Below are 17722 nucleotides of genomic sequence, written 5' to 3' on the forward strand. Positions count from 1 at the left end.
GTCGACCTCACAGGGTTGTTGTGAGGATCAAATGAGATATTTGTAAAGTGCCTGGCACACTGCAGGAGCTTAATAAATGCTTGTTTCCTTTCTTCCTTCCTTGTGGCAGTAACCGGCTACTGGGGGCCGTCTCCGGTTGTCCTGATCTATATCTCGCCACTGGACCCAGATGTCTCCGGAGGAGAAAGTGAGACTGGTGCCCTTGCACAGCCCTCCCTCACTTACATGCAATTCACTAGCAAGTCATGGCATCCCCTTCTTGATGTCATGGTCCTCTTTGAGAATGAAGGACGAACAACAACAACCAGCTACCAGGCTGAGAGGAGTGAACTGGCACTTGGAGCCTGCGATGTGGAGAGTTCTTTGTAAGGTTTGTTTTAGGTGTAAAAATCTATATACACATTTTTTTTTTGCTTTTTTTGGCAGGACAATTGGGATTAAGTGACTTGCCCAAGGTCACACAGCTAGTACATGTGTCAAGTGTCTGAGGCCAGATTTGAACTCAGGTTCTCCTGACTTCAGGGCCGGTGCTCTACTGACTGCGCCACCTAGCTGCCCCAATATATACACATGTTTAAAAAGGATTGCTATCATTGCTGGAATGTTTATAACATTAATGGGACACATGATAAGATCTAGAACTAGGTACTTTGGAGATTAATTATTAGCTGTAATTGCTTAGGGCAGTATGAACCCACTTGGAACAAAATTGATCACTGGTATATATTCCCAGTATTTTGTGGAAGTCTGGAGAAAATAAGTATACAAGAGAAGACAGTTAATTATGTGAGTCTATTAGAAAAATAAAATTAAATATGGAAACAGTAGGGCTTTAAATAAAGCCCACAATCATTAAAGTGTCCAAGATAGTAGCTAGAACAGTATAACAATTATACAAGTCCATTAGTTGAACCCTCTAAGGAACTGGGGCTCATAAGTGCTGGGACCAGTTCAGAAGGGAGTTACAGTTTATCGACTATCACAAAACCTAGATATTTTCATCTTGGTGATGGAACAGTACAGGGTGTTCCTAAAGTCTGGACACGTAGGCAAAAATGCATATTTTCAAGAAATGAAATGAATGAAGTTTTCAACAAACTTTTATTTAATTGAAATATTAACATGACATCTTCAATATGATTTCCATCATTTGTGATGCAAAGGTTGATGTGCTTTGCAAGATTCACTTGAACTCAATGCAATAACTCCACATTGCCTTCAATTTTAGCACAGTCACTCTTTATGTGATCAATCAAGTGTGTTGCATCTGTGATTTTCATTGAGTACACCTTCTCCTTTAGCATACCCCAGAAAAAGAAGTCAAGGGAACTAAGGTCTGTTAATATTCCAATTAAATAAATAAAACGTTGTTGAAAATTTTTGCCTATGTGTCCAGACTTTAGGGACACCCTGTATAATATATAGTATTTGGCTCATATTTCTTCAGTCTAAAATTAATAATTGTAAGTCAGTTGGCAAACATTTAAGTAGCAGAAAAAAATTTTAAAATACAATTGTAAAAATAGCATAATACGGGGAAGACAAATGGGAATTCATATTGAAATTGGACAAAAATCAGCGAACCTAATCACTTCTCTAGAGGCAGTTACTGGAATAAAATAAACTCACAATAGCCTTTATTTCAAAGAATTAAGATATAGGTCAAAGACTATGACAGTTTGCTCTGGGAACTGATGAAAGCTTTTCCTCTAGAGATCTTTAGACTAAGACAGATGCATGTCTGTGGAGGATAGTTTGAGCTTCACTGCCTCCAGGCAGGAGATAATTAGGCACCTCGAGATCATTTGATTTTATATTTCCTGAGACAGATGATGAAGAGAGGAAATCCCTAATTGATAATTAAGAAAGGAATCCCTCTCAGGTTCTTGCTTTGCAGCTTTGTCTATCACTAAAAAAACCAGATCAGCATTTTCTGACCTTGTGATTCAGGCCCAGAGGAGAAACCACAGGTAAATTAAACATCAGGAACTTTCACACAAGTTAAGGGCAATGAACTCTATTCAGCAGCCCCTAGATTAGGGGCTTGTCTCAAAGAGTAAACATTCCACCCATCTGGGGTGAGTTAGTAAAAGTCTGTGGCTCTTAAAGGCCCCCTCATGCAGCTTTTGGGATGAATGATGATGACCATAACGATGATAAAACCAACATGTATAAAAATATCTAAATATAATAGCACCTACCTCCTAGGATTGTTGTGAGGACTAAATGAAATAACATGTAAATAATACTAGCATCCATTTCATATACATATATGTATATCTGCACATATATGCATAAAAGAACCCTTGAGCTATATGTATATATGTATATAAGCTATATGTATGTGTGTATATATATATATGTATACACATATGTATATAGCTATATAGCTCAAAGGTTCTTAACTTTTTTTGTGTCATGGATCTCTTTGATAGTCTGGAGAAGCCTTCTTAGAATCATGTCTTTAAATGCATAAAATGAAATACATAGGATGACAAAGGAAACCACTACTGTATAGTATGCATTTATATAGCACTTTAAGGTTTGCAAAGCACTTTACATATATTATCTTTTTTAATCCTCACATCAACCTTGTGAAGTAGATGCTGTTATTTCTCCCATTCTACAGATGGAGAAACTGGGGCTAAGAGAAGTTAAGTGACTTAGCTTCTTACTGAAGAGATAGCTGCCAAAATATTTTTTTAAACAACTTCATGGACCACAGGTTATGAACCCTTTAAGGTTTGTAAACTGCTTTACATATACTATTTCATACATACGATTTCATACATATTTCAACACTTTGGTATGGTCACCAAGATCATTCACAAAAGATGAAGAAATTCTTCTGCCCTATTTAAATCCAAGGAGGGTGCAGGTTGGAAGAGCTGATGAGAGAATTCCCCCAGGTAGATAACCTGGGCACAGACAGGAGCTCTGGAGTGGAAGGACACCTGAAGGGAGGGGCCTCTCCAAAGAGCTCATGGGGGCTTCCCTCCTGCTTCCAGGCCCCTCATAGGTTTACCAAGCCTGATGTAGTCTCTAGCTTTGTGCAGGCCACCTCTACCTTCACTATGTATCTTTGTGCTGCTGCTTAAGTAAAGAAGCTTTTGATCGTATATTCAAGCTCTGAGCGTTCCATAGCACCAGAACCGATTCTGGTCAGCCTGAGACAACTTCCCCCTGTGAGTATAAAATTCAACTTGATTTCAAAACTACAGCCTGGAAAATCAGAGTTGTCGTACTTTACCAACTTCTTATTCCTTTTACTGCTTTTTAATCAGTCCAGTCTGGTTTGATTACATTAATTGTGTGGCTGTAAAATAGATTGGACTTCTGGAATGTTCGCTTTTTGAAAAGAACTAAAGAGAAATACATCATGTAGTGCTGCCACATTTATCAGACTATGGTGGTAATAAAGCACGGCACTGAAAGGTTTCTGGAGAATTCCATACACAGAGATATGAGACTGTCATGTACTCAATTGGCCTAATATTTATTTAGTTACTATAAGATCATGCCAAGTACCCCTAGGTGCATCAGAAATCAGGGACTTCCATTATATGTAACTTTACATCTCTAGTCAAAGAAATGAACAACTTATGCATCCTTGTTTTGGGCCATAGATAGAGTGCTGGGCCTGGAGTTAGAATAACCTGAATTCAAATCCTTCCTCAGATACTTGCTAGCTATTTGACCCTGGGTGAATCACTTAACCTCAGCCTCAGTTTCCTCATATGTAAAATGTGGAAAATAATAAGGATCAAATAAGATAATATATGTAAAGCATTTCACAAACCTATAAATGCTAGGTATTTTTTTTTATCATTCTCTGGAATAGATAATCAATGGAAGATGTGAAGCCCCTCCTTTCCAGATCTTTACAAATGGTAAAGTAGACAATCAGCTGGGAGAACTTGGGCGTGAACCAATAGGAAAAAAGGAAATTGGACCAAATGACCTTTTGAAATCACAGGACAACAGACCTAGAGCAGAAAGGACCTCAGAGGCCATCTAGTCCAAACTTCTCATTTTATAGGTAAGGAAACAGATTCTGGGAGGGTAAAAGGCTTACTGAGCTAGCAAGCAACCAAGGCAGGTTTTGAACCCAGGTCTTCCGACTTCCCAGTTCTTTCCATTGTACCATGTTGTTTCCTATGTATTCCACATCTATGGTCTCATGAACCTTAAGGTCCAATATTAAAATTCACAGTAACTACATAGTTCAAACTTGTTGATTTCCATGGCCGGGATTCAAAATAGACTATAAAACAAGCAGGTATTGTAATTTTGTTGTTGTTTTGGACCTCTGGATTTCCCTGCTGTAGGCAGCTCTTTGTGAAGAAACAATCTCTTCTTATGCAATTTATAAATGTAGAGTTGTTTCAGGGCACAGAAAGGTTAAATGATTTGCTTTGAGTCACATGACCAGTAGTAAGTGACAGAGGCCAGGTTTGAACTCAACTATTCCTGAGTCTGAGGCTAGTTCTCTATCTACTGTGCCATCCTGAGGCCCAGCACTTTTGTAGTTCTGTAGCTTGAAGAGTCTGCATTCTCATTAGTGGAAATATTAGCTACACTGGTATTGATTGTGACTTGTCATCCTGTGTGATTCATGGTTTTTTTTTCTCCTATGAATCCTCTATAGAGTATCCAATCAGTCAATCAGTCAGTAAATACTTATTAAAGGACCTACTATGTGCCAGGCACTGTGCTAAGTGCTGGGGATACAAAGAAAGGCAATAGGTAGTTCTTGCTCTCAAGGTGCTCAAAGTCTGATAGGGAAAACAGCAAGAGAACAATTGTGTACAAACAAGATGTAGACAGGATAAATGGGAGGTAATCAACAGAGGGAAAGCACTAGCATTAAGGAGTATTGGGAAAGGTTTCATGTAAAAGGTAGGATTTTAGCTGAGATTTAAAAGAAGCCAAGAGGTAGAGATGAGGAGGGAAAGAATTTCAGGCAGAACGAACAGCCAGTGAAAATGCCCAGAGTCTGGAGAAGTGTCTGAATGCACAAAGGGAATTCCTTCTTTACTTTTAATATTTCATGTGTACCAATGCAGAACTCAGTCTTTCCATCAGGAATTGTTCACTCTTCTTATATGATCAGAATGCCTCTTTTTTCTGGTCCTACATTTCCTTAATGACACACATGGTGTTCTGTATAAGTTTCAGTAACTTAAAACTGCACCAAAGACTTTTGGGACATGCTTTATTTCACATAATGTCTTGTGTGCAAATCATCTTCAGGAATATGTTCTAGCCTAAAGTGTCTTCCTCTGAAATATTCTTCGGAGATCATGGAATTCCTTGATTTACTGAGAGAACATTGGTGTTAAAAAAAGATAGGTTTAGGGGCAGCAAGAATCTTTGAATATTTAAAAGCATGATACAGTTTCTCAAACGTGATCAAATCTTATATCCTTTACCTATTCAAATATAGATCATGTTCATTGTCCATTTTTAACATGTGTCCAAGATGCACATATGAATGGATAATTTCAGTGGGTTAACCTTTTAACTACAAGTCATATTTTAAGGTCAATGTGAAATTTTCATCCACTTTGGTTTTTCTAGTGCGAATGGCCAATCTGTTTTCAATGTCTTTTGAATTTATTGAAGAAGATCTGGAACGTCCTTGGGCTTGGGGAAATTAGCATAATATCATCTATGAATAGGGGCATTTGTTGGTAGGAAAACTCTCTTATTGGAATTCTATATAGGCCATCCTCCATGACACTGTCAAACACCGTAAGTGTTTTATGACTGTTTTGATGCTGACTTTAATTGGGTCATTGTTACTTAGTTTTCACTGGTGGAAATATTTGCTATACTGGTATTGATTGGGCCCTCTTCTCATCTTGTGTGATTAATGTTTTTTTTTCCTCCTATAAATTCTCTATAGAGTACCCAGTCAGTCAATTAGTCAATAAATACTTATTAAAGGACCTTCTATGTGCAAGGCACTGTTCTAAGTGCTGGGGATACAAAGAAAGGCAAAAGATAGTTCTTGCTCTCCAGGCACTCATGGTCTGAGGGAGACAACATGCAAACAATTATGTACAAACAAGAACTGTAGAATATCATAGACTCTGGATGATTCAAATGAGGTAAGGTATGAGAGATACCTTGTTTGAGGGGAATGCTTAAAACTGGCCTCTGTTTCATCTACTGAGACAAATGTTTTTATTAAATCAACAAACAGTAGACACAGCAAGATGATATATTCTTTCTACCTCTCAGTAAATAATATAACTATGAAGATATGGACTGTTGTAGAAAATTGCTTTCAGCAGCTGCCTGTTCCCTATTCAGGTTTTCATCAAGGATACTCTTAATGCACACACAAACTGTTGTTATATGTAGTTTTAGAGAAGAGAAAATAGGGAAATAGTCAATAGTTCCTTATACCATATCATCTATAATGTTTTAGTCATCATATAGACTGTGATATTTTATATTCTCTTAGACTTCATATTTGTGATAACTTGAAAATCAAACTGGGTAGCACTCTGAATCAATGAGCTGTGGCAGTTACCAGACTTCTCAACCCACAAAAACCAAAGACAACAGAGAAGGTTAGTGGGAAAAGCTGCGGGAGTGGAAGGAGTTCGAGGTTCGGCTACCGCCCCAGGGGCAGCAGAGGTGGGGCAGCTACAGAACTGCAGCTGCAGTTGCTTCCGGCCCCAGGCCCACCTGCTGGGAGGAATTAAGTGGCGGATCAGAGCAGGAGTGAAGAGCCTGCTGAAGACCTAAGTCCAGTCCGGGTCAGGGGTTCTTGGGGAAGGAGGAGTGCTGGTGTGGAAGAGCTGGCACATCCCCCCAGGCTTGGAACATAGTTCTCTTAACTCTATAAGCAGTCATACCCCACTGAAAAACTCAAGGGTCAAGTAGACAGAAGAAATTAACAAAGTCAAAGAGCCTACAACAGAAACCTCCAAGAAAAACATGAACTGGTCCCAGGCCATAGAAGAGCTCAAAAAGGATTTGGAAAAGCAAGTTAGAGAAGTAGAGGAAAAATTGGGAAGAGAAATGAGAAGGATGCGAGAAAACCATGAAAAACAAGTCCATGACTTGCTAAAGGAGACCCCAAAAAATACTGAAAAATACACTGAAGAAAACAACACCTTTAAAAATAGACTAACTCAATGGCAAAAGAGCTCCAAAAAGGCAATGAGGAGAAGAATGCTTTGAAAGGCAGAGTTAGCCAAATGGAACAGGAGGTCCAAAAGACCACTGAAGAAAATATTACCTTAAAAATGAGATTGGAGCAAGTGGAAGCTAGTGACTTTATGAGAAATCAAGATATTATAAAACAGAACCAAAGGAATGAAAAAATGGAAGACAATGTGAACTATCTCATTGGAAAAACCACTGACCTGGAAAATAGATCCAGGAGAGATAATTTAAAAATTATTGGACTACCTGAAAGCCATGATCACAAAAAGAGCCTAGATATCATCTTTCAAGAAATTATCAAGAACTGCCCTGGTATTCTAGAGCCACAGGGCAAAATAGAAATTGAAAGAATCTATTGATTGCCTTCTCAAATATATCCCAAAGAGAAATCTCCTAGGAATATTGTTGCCAAATTCCAGAGCTCCCAGATCAAGGAGAAAATACTGCAAGCAGCCAGAAAGAAACAATTTGAGTATTGCGGAAACACAATCAGAATAATCCAAGATCTGGCAGCTTCTACATTAAGAGATCAAAGGGCTTGGAATATGATATTCCGGAGGTCAATGAAGCTAGGATTAAAACCAAGAATCACCTACCCATCAAAACTGAGTATCATGCTCCAAGGCAAAATATGGATTTTCAATAAAATAGAGGACTTTCAAGCTTTCTCAGTGAAAAGACCAGAGCTGAATAGAAAATTTGACTTTCAAACACAAGAATCAAGAGAAGCATGAAAAGGTAATCAAGAAAAAGAAATCATAAGGGACTTACTAAAGTTGAACTGTTTTGTTTACATTCCTACATGGAAAGATGATGTGCATGATCCATGAGACCTCAGTATTAGGGTAGCTGAAGGGAATATGCATATATATATATGTTTATGTATATATATATATATATATATATATATATATATATAAGTGAATGTATATGTATGTATATATGTATGTGTGTATATATATGTATATATGTATGTGTGTGTGTGTACATATATATATATATATATATATACACAGAGAGAGAGAGAGGGCACAGGGTGAGTTGAAGATGAAGGGAAGATATCTAAAAGAAATAAAATCAAATTAAGGGATGAGAGAGAAATATATTGAGAGAGGGAGACAGAGAGAGATAGAGTGGGGCAAATTATCTCGCATAAAAGTGGCAAGAAAAAGCAGTTCTGTAGGAAGAGAAGAGAAGGCAGGTGATGGGGAATGAGTGCATCTTGTTCTCATCAGATTTGACCTGAGGAGGGAATACCATACACACTCAATTGGGTATCTTACCCCACAGGAAAAAAGAAGGAAGAAGATGAAGAAAAGAGGGGGATGATAAAAGGGAGGGCAGATGGGGGTGGAGGTAATCAAAAACAAACACTTTCAAAAGGGGACAGGGTCAAGGGATAAAATTCAATAAAGAGGGATAGGTTAGGAAGGTGCAAAATATAGTTAGTCTTTCACAACATGAGTATTGTGGAAGGGTTATACATAATGATACACATGTGGCCTATGTTGAGTTGCTTGACTTCTTAGGGAGCGTGGGTGGGAAGGGAAGAGGGGAGAGAATTTGGAACTCAAAGTTTTAAAAACAGATGTTCAAAAACAAAAAAAATTTTTGCATGCAACTAGAAAATAAGATACACAGGCAATGGGGCATAGAAATTTATCTTGCCCTACAAGAAAGGAAGGGAAAAGAGGATGGGAGGGGAGTGGGGTGACAGAAGGGAGGGCTGACTGGGGAACAGGGCAACCAAAATATACGCCATCTTGGAGTGGGGGGGGAGAGTAGAAATGGCGAGAAAATTTGTGATTCAAACTCTTGTAAAAATCAAAATCAATGCTGAAAACTAAATATATTAAATAAATAAAAAACAAAAAAAATAAAATAAAATTAGTACTTGTGCAATATTATTAAAAAAAAAGAGAATCAAACTGGGTTCCTTTAAAATTCTGTTGCTTCTAGCAGGAATTAAAAATGTATTTGGTCAGGTCTAGCCATTCTTCCCAGCTTTATCTTTCTTCTTCAGGGCCATTTCAGTGCCATTCTTCACATGGAATATTGCATACTGAGATGATGGAGTCTAAATTCAGTATTTTCACTACTGTTACTAATGTGTATAGACCACTACAGAAATTCCTGAAGGTCTGTTCGATGTTATGCCTATTTGGTTTTTTTTTTTTTTTGGAGGGGGGAAGGCAGGGCAGTTGGGGTTAAGTGACTTGACCAAGGTCACGCAACTAGTGTGTCAAGTGTCTGAGGTCACATTTGAACTCAGGTCCTCCTGACTCCAGGGCCGGTGCTTTACTCACTGTGCCGCTTAGCTGCCCCATATGCCTATTTGTTGTCCTCATCCCAGGTTCATTTATGAATCTCAGGATTATCTGACTTAGTTGGGTCTTATGACAAGCTCTCCGCAGGTTCCTTTTCCTTTCAAGTGCTTTTTGTTTACTTGAAGTAGTACTGTTCGTAGTCTTCTAACTTCCTCTTCTGAAATGCTTTGCAGATAAACTTCTGGGTCTTTGCTTTCTCGGAGATTAAATGTTTGCTGATTGAGGCAAATTGGGATTTTTTTAAGCCTCCTTGTTTTCCCTATTTTGTATTGGCTAAACTTGTAAAGTTTAACTTCTATAACTTCTAAATTTTTTATTAAAGTCAGAATCAATATCTTTATTTTTTTAAAAAATTATTTATTTATTTATTTTTAGTTTACCACACACGGTTCCACATAACTTTGAGTTCCAGATTTTCTCCCCTCCCTCCCCAAGACGGCATGGAATCTCATATAACTACCATGTATAACTTCGCATTGAATTAATTTATACACTAGTCAAGTTGTGGAGAAGAATTATGACCAACGGAATGAATCATGAGAAAGAAGAAACAGAACCAAAAAAAAAATCTCAAAAACAAAAACAAAAGAGAAGCAAAAAAGGCGAGCATGTAGTGCGTCTCAATTTGTATTCAAACTTCACGGTTCTTTCTCTAGATGAAGATAGCATTCTCCATCGTGAGTGCCCTGGAGTTGTCCTTGCACCTTACGTTGCTGAGAAGAGCGCAGTATGTCAGGGTTGGTCCTCACAGAATCCATATATCTGTGGTTGTGTACAATGTTCTCCTGGCTCTGCTCCACTCACTCAGCATTATGTTGTGTAGGTTTTTCCAGGTTGTTACGAAGTCTGTATCATCCCCATTTCTTATGGCACAATAGTATTCCATTACCTTCATATACCACAGCTTGTTCAGCCATTCCCCAATTGATGGGCATCCCTTTGATTTCCAATTCTTGGCTACCACAAAAAGAGCCGCTATAAATATCCTTGTACATATGGGTCCTTTTCCTGCTTGTGTGATTTCTTTGGGATACAACCCTAGAAGTGGTATTGCTGGGTCAAAGGGTGTGAACATTTTTATAGCCCTTTGGGCATAGTTCCAAATTGCTCTCCAAAATGGCTGGGTCAGCTCACAACTCCACCAGCAATGTAACAATGTTCCAATTTCCCCACATCCTTTCCAGCATTTATCATTTTCCTGTTTTGTTATTTTAGCCAATCTGACAGGAGAGATGTGGTATCTAAGAGTTGTTTTGATTTGCATTTCTCTAATCAATAGTGATCCAGAGCATTTTTTCATATGCCTATAGATAGCTTTAATTTCTTCCTCTGAAAACTGCCTGTTCATATCCTTTGATCATTTCTCAATTGGGGAATGGCTTGTATTCCTATATATTTGGCTCAGTTCCCTGTATATTTTAGAAATGAGGCCTTTATCAGAGATACTAGTTGCAAAGATTTTCTCCCAATTTTCTGCTTCTCTCCTAATTTTTGTTGCATTGGCTTTTTTTGTACAAAAACATTTCAATTTGACATAATCAAAATTATCCATTTTGCATTTTGTAATACTCTCTATCTCTTGTTGGGTCATGAATTCTTTACTTTTCCATAAATCTGATAAGTAAACTATTCCTTGCTTTCCCAAATTACTTATAGTATCAGCTTTTACTCCTAAATCATGAACCCATTTTGACTTTATTTTGGTATATGGTGTAAGATATTGATCTACGCCCAGTTTCTGTCCTACCATTTTCCAATTTTCCCAACAGTTTTTGTGAAATAGTGAATTATTAGCCCAGAAGCTAACCTCTTTGGGTTTATCAAAGAGTAGATTGCTAAACTTGTTGATTTCTCCTACTTGTGTACCTATCCTATTCCACTGATCCACACCCCTGTTTCTTAACCAGTACCGGGCAGTTTTGATGACTGCTGCTCTGTAGTACAGTTTAATATCTGGTATGGCTAGGCCACCTTCTCTAGCATGTCTTTTCATTAATACCTTAGATATTCTAGACCTCTTGTTTTTCCAGATGAATTTTGTTATTATTTTGTCCAGCTCAGTAAAATAATTTTTTGGTAGTTCGATTGGTATGGCACTGAATAGATAGATTAATTTAGGTAAAATTGTCATTTTTATTATATTAGCTCAGCCTAACCATGAGCAACTGATATTTTTCCATTTATTTAGATCTGATTTTATTCGCGTGAAAAGTGTGTCATAGTTATGTTCATATAGGTCCTGGGTTTGTCTTGGCAACTAGACTCCCAAATATTTTATAGTGCCTACAGTAACTTTGAATGGAATTTCTCTTTCTATCTCTTGCTGTTGGGCTTTGTCAGTAATGTATAGGAATGCTGAGGATTTATGTGGGTTTATTTTATATCCTGCAACTTTGCTAAAGTTGTTTATTATTTCAAGTAGAGAATCAATATTTTTAATTCATCTTTTCCATTTTTTATAGCACACAGCCTGTTTAAACAGAGTGGGTTGGAGTGATTTTAGTTATAGTAACATCTTCTCATCATTGTTCTTTCTTTTAATTTGGTATTGCTTTTGAACTCTGCTCTTACCATTTGATCTGACTGCACACAGAAAGCTGACTCCTAAATGTTTATTTTGCTATCCAAAAGTTTGTGTCTTGCCTCTTTTGCCCTGTCTTTCTCCAGAATTCTGTTTCCCTCTCCCTAAGCATTTACTCTGAAGTCTCTCCACCTGCATACAGCTTCAGGGACTTAAAGGACTCTCTTCAAAATAGGAGCCACAATCTCCCTTCATGTATGCAGCACACAGCTCTACAAAACTGTCTTTCAAGAAACCACCCCAGGCTTGGGGCAGGAGTTGGGTTAAATTGAAATTATGTTTGTCAGAATTTGTAGGTTTCCTTGGTTATGTTTTGATGGTTGAACTTTCCCATGGAAGCATTTATAACCCAGTAAACATAGTCTCCTACTTATTCACTGGTGAATTTTAGTTATGTGACCACAGCTGTTTTTATTTCTTTATGGAACTAAAATAATCCTCTCATTTCTGAGAATTCTCAGCAACCATGAACTACCAGGGGAGGGGGAGTCTAAGCAACCAAATATTGCTATTGATGCATGTTATCCTGCTGCAGGACAAAGCCAAAGAAACTGAGGTGGAGAGCGAGCAAGGTAAATTACATTGAAGTTTGGGTACTTTGTTTAGTTAACTGATTCTTGGTTTTAAGCTATTGTGTTAAACCTAAAAATTACTATAGCAATTTTCCCATTCAAATTTTTGTGATTTGAAGTGATCATTCATGTTGTCATAAAGCCATAATTTCTCTCTAGACATAATTTTTAATGGTTGCTCCATTTAATTGCATTTTTTACTGTTATTAAATCTTTCCCCCTAAAGAAACACAACTCCAATTTTATAAGGAAAATCAGAGGGAGTATAGGAGTTGATATACAGGCTACACTAGAAGTCTTAATGTAGTTTTAAGCTTTTAAAGCTTAGCTATTTAAGCTATTAAAGGTCAAAACTGCATAAGACTTTTGGGACATCTTGCATAGAAATTACCTAGGGGAACTTCCATCAAAAGGGAAGGAGTCAAAAAAGTGAGTGAAAGGGAAATATAAGGAAAAGACTGAAATTGCCAAAGAACTCAGAAGGAATAAAACTCATTAAAAAAAACCCCAAGCAAAAGAAGATAAATCAACAGGAAAGAAGATATTGATAGCATAAAGAAAGTTGGCTCCCAAGAAATCCAAATTAATCCAAATATCTCTGAATAAATATTTTAAGACAAAGGAAACTAAATCAACACCTCATGAGGCACAGGACTCTGCGGATTCCCTGGAGAATGTGGAAGTACAGCAGAATATTCTAGAAGAGTTCAAGATGAATGAATGAATAAAACATTTATTACTATGCTAAGTGCTGAGGATATAGATAGAAATGTTAGACAATCCTTGCTCTCAAAAAAGTCACATTGCAATGGGAGAGACAACACAGCTGCAAGTCAGACAGAAAGGTTTCAGTCCTTAAAGCACAGCTGCTAAGCAAATAATAATGTCTCTTCTTGAATGTTGTTTGCATGGATAAAATCATATCAGTTTAGCATGTTAAACCATGTGACAGAGCCAAGAACTTTGGTAGCAAGAACTTTCTTTTCTGGGTCTTCAGTAGCTGTAAAAGCCAGCCTACACCTTCACCAAGGATTGCTTCCTGGGATGACAGCTGTAGGAACTGTACTGGAAGGATTGCTATTCCCAAGGCTGCTGGATTCATGTCTCCATAGGAATTTCAGGGGAGATAGTGGTCAAAGTGGTAGTGATGGTTTGACTTTCCTGACACCTCTTGCCTCATCTTGCTGCTTCAACAGGGCTGGCCTGCCTGCCTTGTGGGTGGCAGTTGGTTTCAAGAGAGAAATAAGAATCACAAATGCAGAATTTGTGGCCTGCAACAACAGAAATAATTGGCAGAATAGAATTCACAGTAATAAATCTCACCAAAAATACATCACTGATTGGGAATGAAAACACATAGAAGTAAAGGATAATCTGGAAGAAGAGAAGCAAAAGACAATAGCATTAAAAGAAAACAATCTCTACACAAGCAAAACATGTTGATCTCAAACACAAGATGCATGGAGGCAATTTAAAGATTTTAGGTCTCCCAGAAGAATGTACCATAGTTCCCCATGTATAAGATGCACCTTAATCTTGGAGCCCAAAATCTGGGAAAAAATGTATTACATAAAATTATTGAACTCAAGTTTTATTCATCATAAAATTCGTACAATAATATGATGAATTTCAAGGACCTTCTGCTCATAGCTTTCAGGCATCTTTTGGGCAAGTCTGGTATGTGTACACATGCTTAGTCCATTCCATTTCATGAACCTGAAGCACCAATTGTGTCCTCCTTTGAAATCAGTAACTTCTTTTTCGTCAGCAATTCTTCTTGCCTCACGGTGAACCATCTTTGTGGACACAGGAATTCCAATTGTCCTTTGCTCTGCAATCCATATCTTCAAATCCCTCTCTAAATCAGGCCATTTTGCTGACTTGCCTCTCATGGCCTTCTCCTGCTGTGGCGTTTTCAGTAGGGTTTCTTCTTCCTGTAGCCAGTCTTTGGATTGTTTTCTCAATTGGAGGAGGACCAAACTTACGTTCAGCAGCACGATTTCCATTCACTTTTGCAAACTGGATCATTTTTAACTTGAATCCAATACTGTGCGAAAATCTTTTCTGAGCCATTTCTGGGCAGAACATGGCAAAACATAATGTAATATACTGGTATGAAATGCGAAACAATGAGTGCAAAGACAACAAATGCAAAAAAGCGGGAAATGCAAGTAAAAAAATCTATAACCACTGTATAAGACACACCCAGTTTTTAGACCCCAAATTTTTTGAAAAGGGTGCGTCTTATACATGGGGAAATGCGGTAAGCCAAAAAACCACAAGAAAGGAAATAATATGAGAAAACTACCCAGAACTTTTGAAAATAGAAAACAGTAACGATTGCAAAAAATCCATAGACTACATTCAGAAAAATAAAAAAACCCTATGCTGCAAACTCCAAGACTCATGAGTGATAAATTTAACAATTCTAATAACAACAAATTCTGCAATTTCCAGAAGCAAAGACCTTCAAATATAAAGGAAAGAAAACTTGAATACTGCAGACTATTCTTTACTCACAAGGAATTGCAGACGGGAATGGAATAATGTGTTCTGAATAGCAAAGGAACTTAAGGTGTAGCTCAAGGTGATATACCCTACAAATCAGTCTAATCATCAATGAAAAAAGGACTCCAATAAGAGGCATTTGAAGCATTCTCACCCCAAAATGTGGACAATTAGCTTTGCAAAGACCTCAGACAACAGAAACACAAGTTGTGGTTCAATCATTTCAGTCATGTCCAACTCATGACTACATTTGGGATTTTCTTAGCAAAGATACTGGAGTAGTTTACCATTTCCTTCTCCAGTTCATTTTACAGATGAAGCAAACAGGACTAAGTGACTTGCCCATGCTCACAAGTTAGTAAGTGTCTGAGGTCACATTTGAACTCAGGTCTTCCTGACTCCAGGCGTGGCACTCTATCCATCATGCCAAATACAGCAACCAAAGAGGCACAAATAATGAAATAAATTATCCAAAAAGAAAAGGAGAAAAAAATTGTAAAGATACCAATGGGGTTAAAAACAACAAAAGAACCATTAATAGATTTTTTTTTTGAGGGAGGAAGGCAGGGCAATTGGGGTTAAGTGCTCAAGGTCACACAGCTAGTAAGTGTGTCAAGTGTCTGAGGCTGAATTTGAAGTCAGGTCCTCTGGATTCCAGGGCCGGTGCTCTACTCACTGCACCACCTAGTTGCCCCAATAGATTTTTTTTTTAAAGAGTATACAGACAAAAGTGAAAACAGAACTTAAATAGGAACAATGTTGGAGGAATAGGCCAGAAACATCAGGGACTAAACTTCAAAATACCCCCTCCTTTGCTGGTGAATTGAAATTCTTTATGGAACTAAATTTCATAATAGGAAGATACACAAAAGAGAAGACAGAAGGAAGAAGATAGAGGGAAATGCACGATGTAGCCCCAAGTCAGTGACAAACAACGAAGGGAAAATAACTCCTGTAAGTATCTTAGGACAAAGAGGGCTTCCAGGAGAATGGGTGATATGACAAGGGAGGGAGTGAAATAGGGAGAAGGGGAGGAACTCTCAATTCAGTGTTGGGGGAGCATTCCAGTGAAGAACACGGTCATGGTGAGACAGACATATTGTCTAATGGGGACTTGACAGTAAGAGAATTAATGCTTAGACAGACTAATACCTCTAAAAGATTGTTGTGCCTCCATGGGCAGCATCCTCCCACAGAAGAAGAAGAATTAGAGCTTCTAGGGGCAACTGACATCCAGAAGAATGAGAAAGCATGGATCCAGAGAGATTTCATGACAAACAGGTGAGGGATCATGGGGAGGACAGGAGGTAACAATGAACTTCACAGTCAAGGACACAGGGAAATTTCTACTATGGAGCAATAATTCTATGCTCTTTGTCTCTTGTAGGAATGGATCCCATGTCAAGCACAACAGAAAAAAACGGTGGGAAGGGGCAAAATCTATAAAGAGATAACATGGCCCCTGTTTAGAGGAAGAGAACTCAAATAAAGCAGAAGGATTTTCTTTGTGAGTGGCAGATATGAATAATATGGATAAAGGAAGAAGTAGGTAAAGGCACGTACAAGTATATCTTAGTAGCAAAGGGAGAATACTATATGGGCTGAGTTATTGCCTGAGACTGTTTAAAAGTGGTAAACATACATTCAGGCAGACAAAAGTACAACCCCAACTCTTTAAATGGAATATTGTGATGGTAGTGTTGGCACAGATTATCACTGGGATCTAACAAAGTCATAGCTACCACTATGGAGTTCAAAGTAGCAGATGAGGAGGGGAACCTGAGAGATAAAGAAAAACAGCTGCCCTATGTCTAACCTGCAAGAGGCTGTAGCTTCCACAGAATGATCAAAGGAAGAGATTATTGTGGAAAAAGAAATCAACCCTAACCTGCTCTTAATGAGTAAAATTAAGTCACCTAAACATAGCACCATTTTCAAAGTTATCCCTCTCCCCCCAACTAATTTCAGAAATATGAAAGAGACAAATGCCAATGTAACATTCTTTAATGACATCCTGTATTTGGATTTAATTCCAACCTGGTTTGCAGAAAGAAAATGTATGAAGTATTTTAAAACTTCATAAAAAGAAAGTAAACAAAAGAATAATCCTACTTTGATTTATTAATTTCTGAAAATAGGTTATTTTTCCTATTTGGAAAGAAAGAGAGAATAAAGAGTGTTCTCTTTCATTGATGGACTTAAATTACTTAGTCAGAGCCTGGGTAGACCTTAATGACAATTTACTGAACATTAATTTGGTGGTATATAAAAAAAAATCTACTTTTCTCAAGTAGGCTCCACGAATCATTCATAATTTCTCACAGATTAAGGCACACATCATTATTGGCATTGTAGTTCACATATCCATAAGAAAATATAAATAACATCTGAAGACAATGGATTTTGTGTGCAGTAAAGTGCATCATGTGACCCTGAATGCACTGACCGTCAGTAAAGTAGCATTAAACTATATGTAAATCCAAGAGTTATAGTTGTTCATTTCTCCTTTAAACTTAACCATTTTAACAGACATTGATTTAAAGGAATTTAGC

This window comes from Trichosurus vulpecula, chromosome 1, assembly GCF_011100635.1.
Source record: "Trichosurus vulpecula isolate mTriVul1 chromosome 1, mTriVul1.pri, whole genome shotgun sequence".
NCBI classification, from domain to species: Eukaryota; Metazoa; Chordata; class Mammalia; order Diprotodontia; family Phalangeridae; genus Trichosurus; species Trichosurus vulpecula.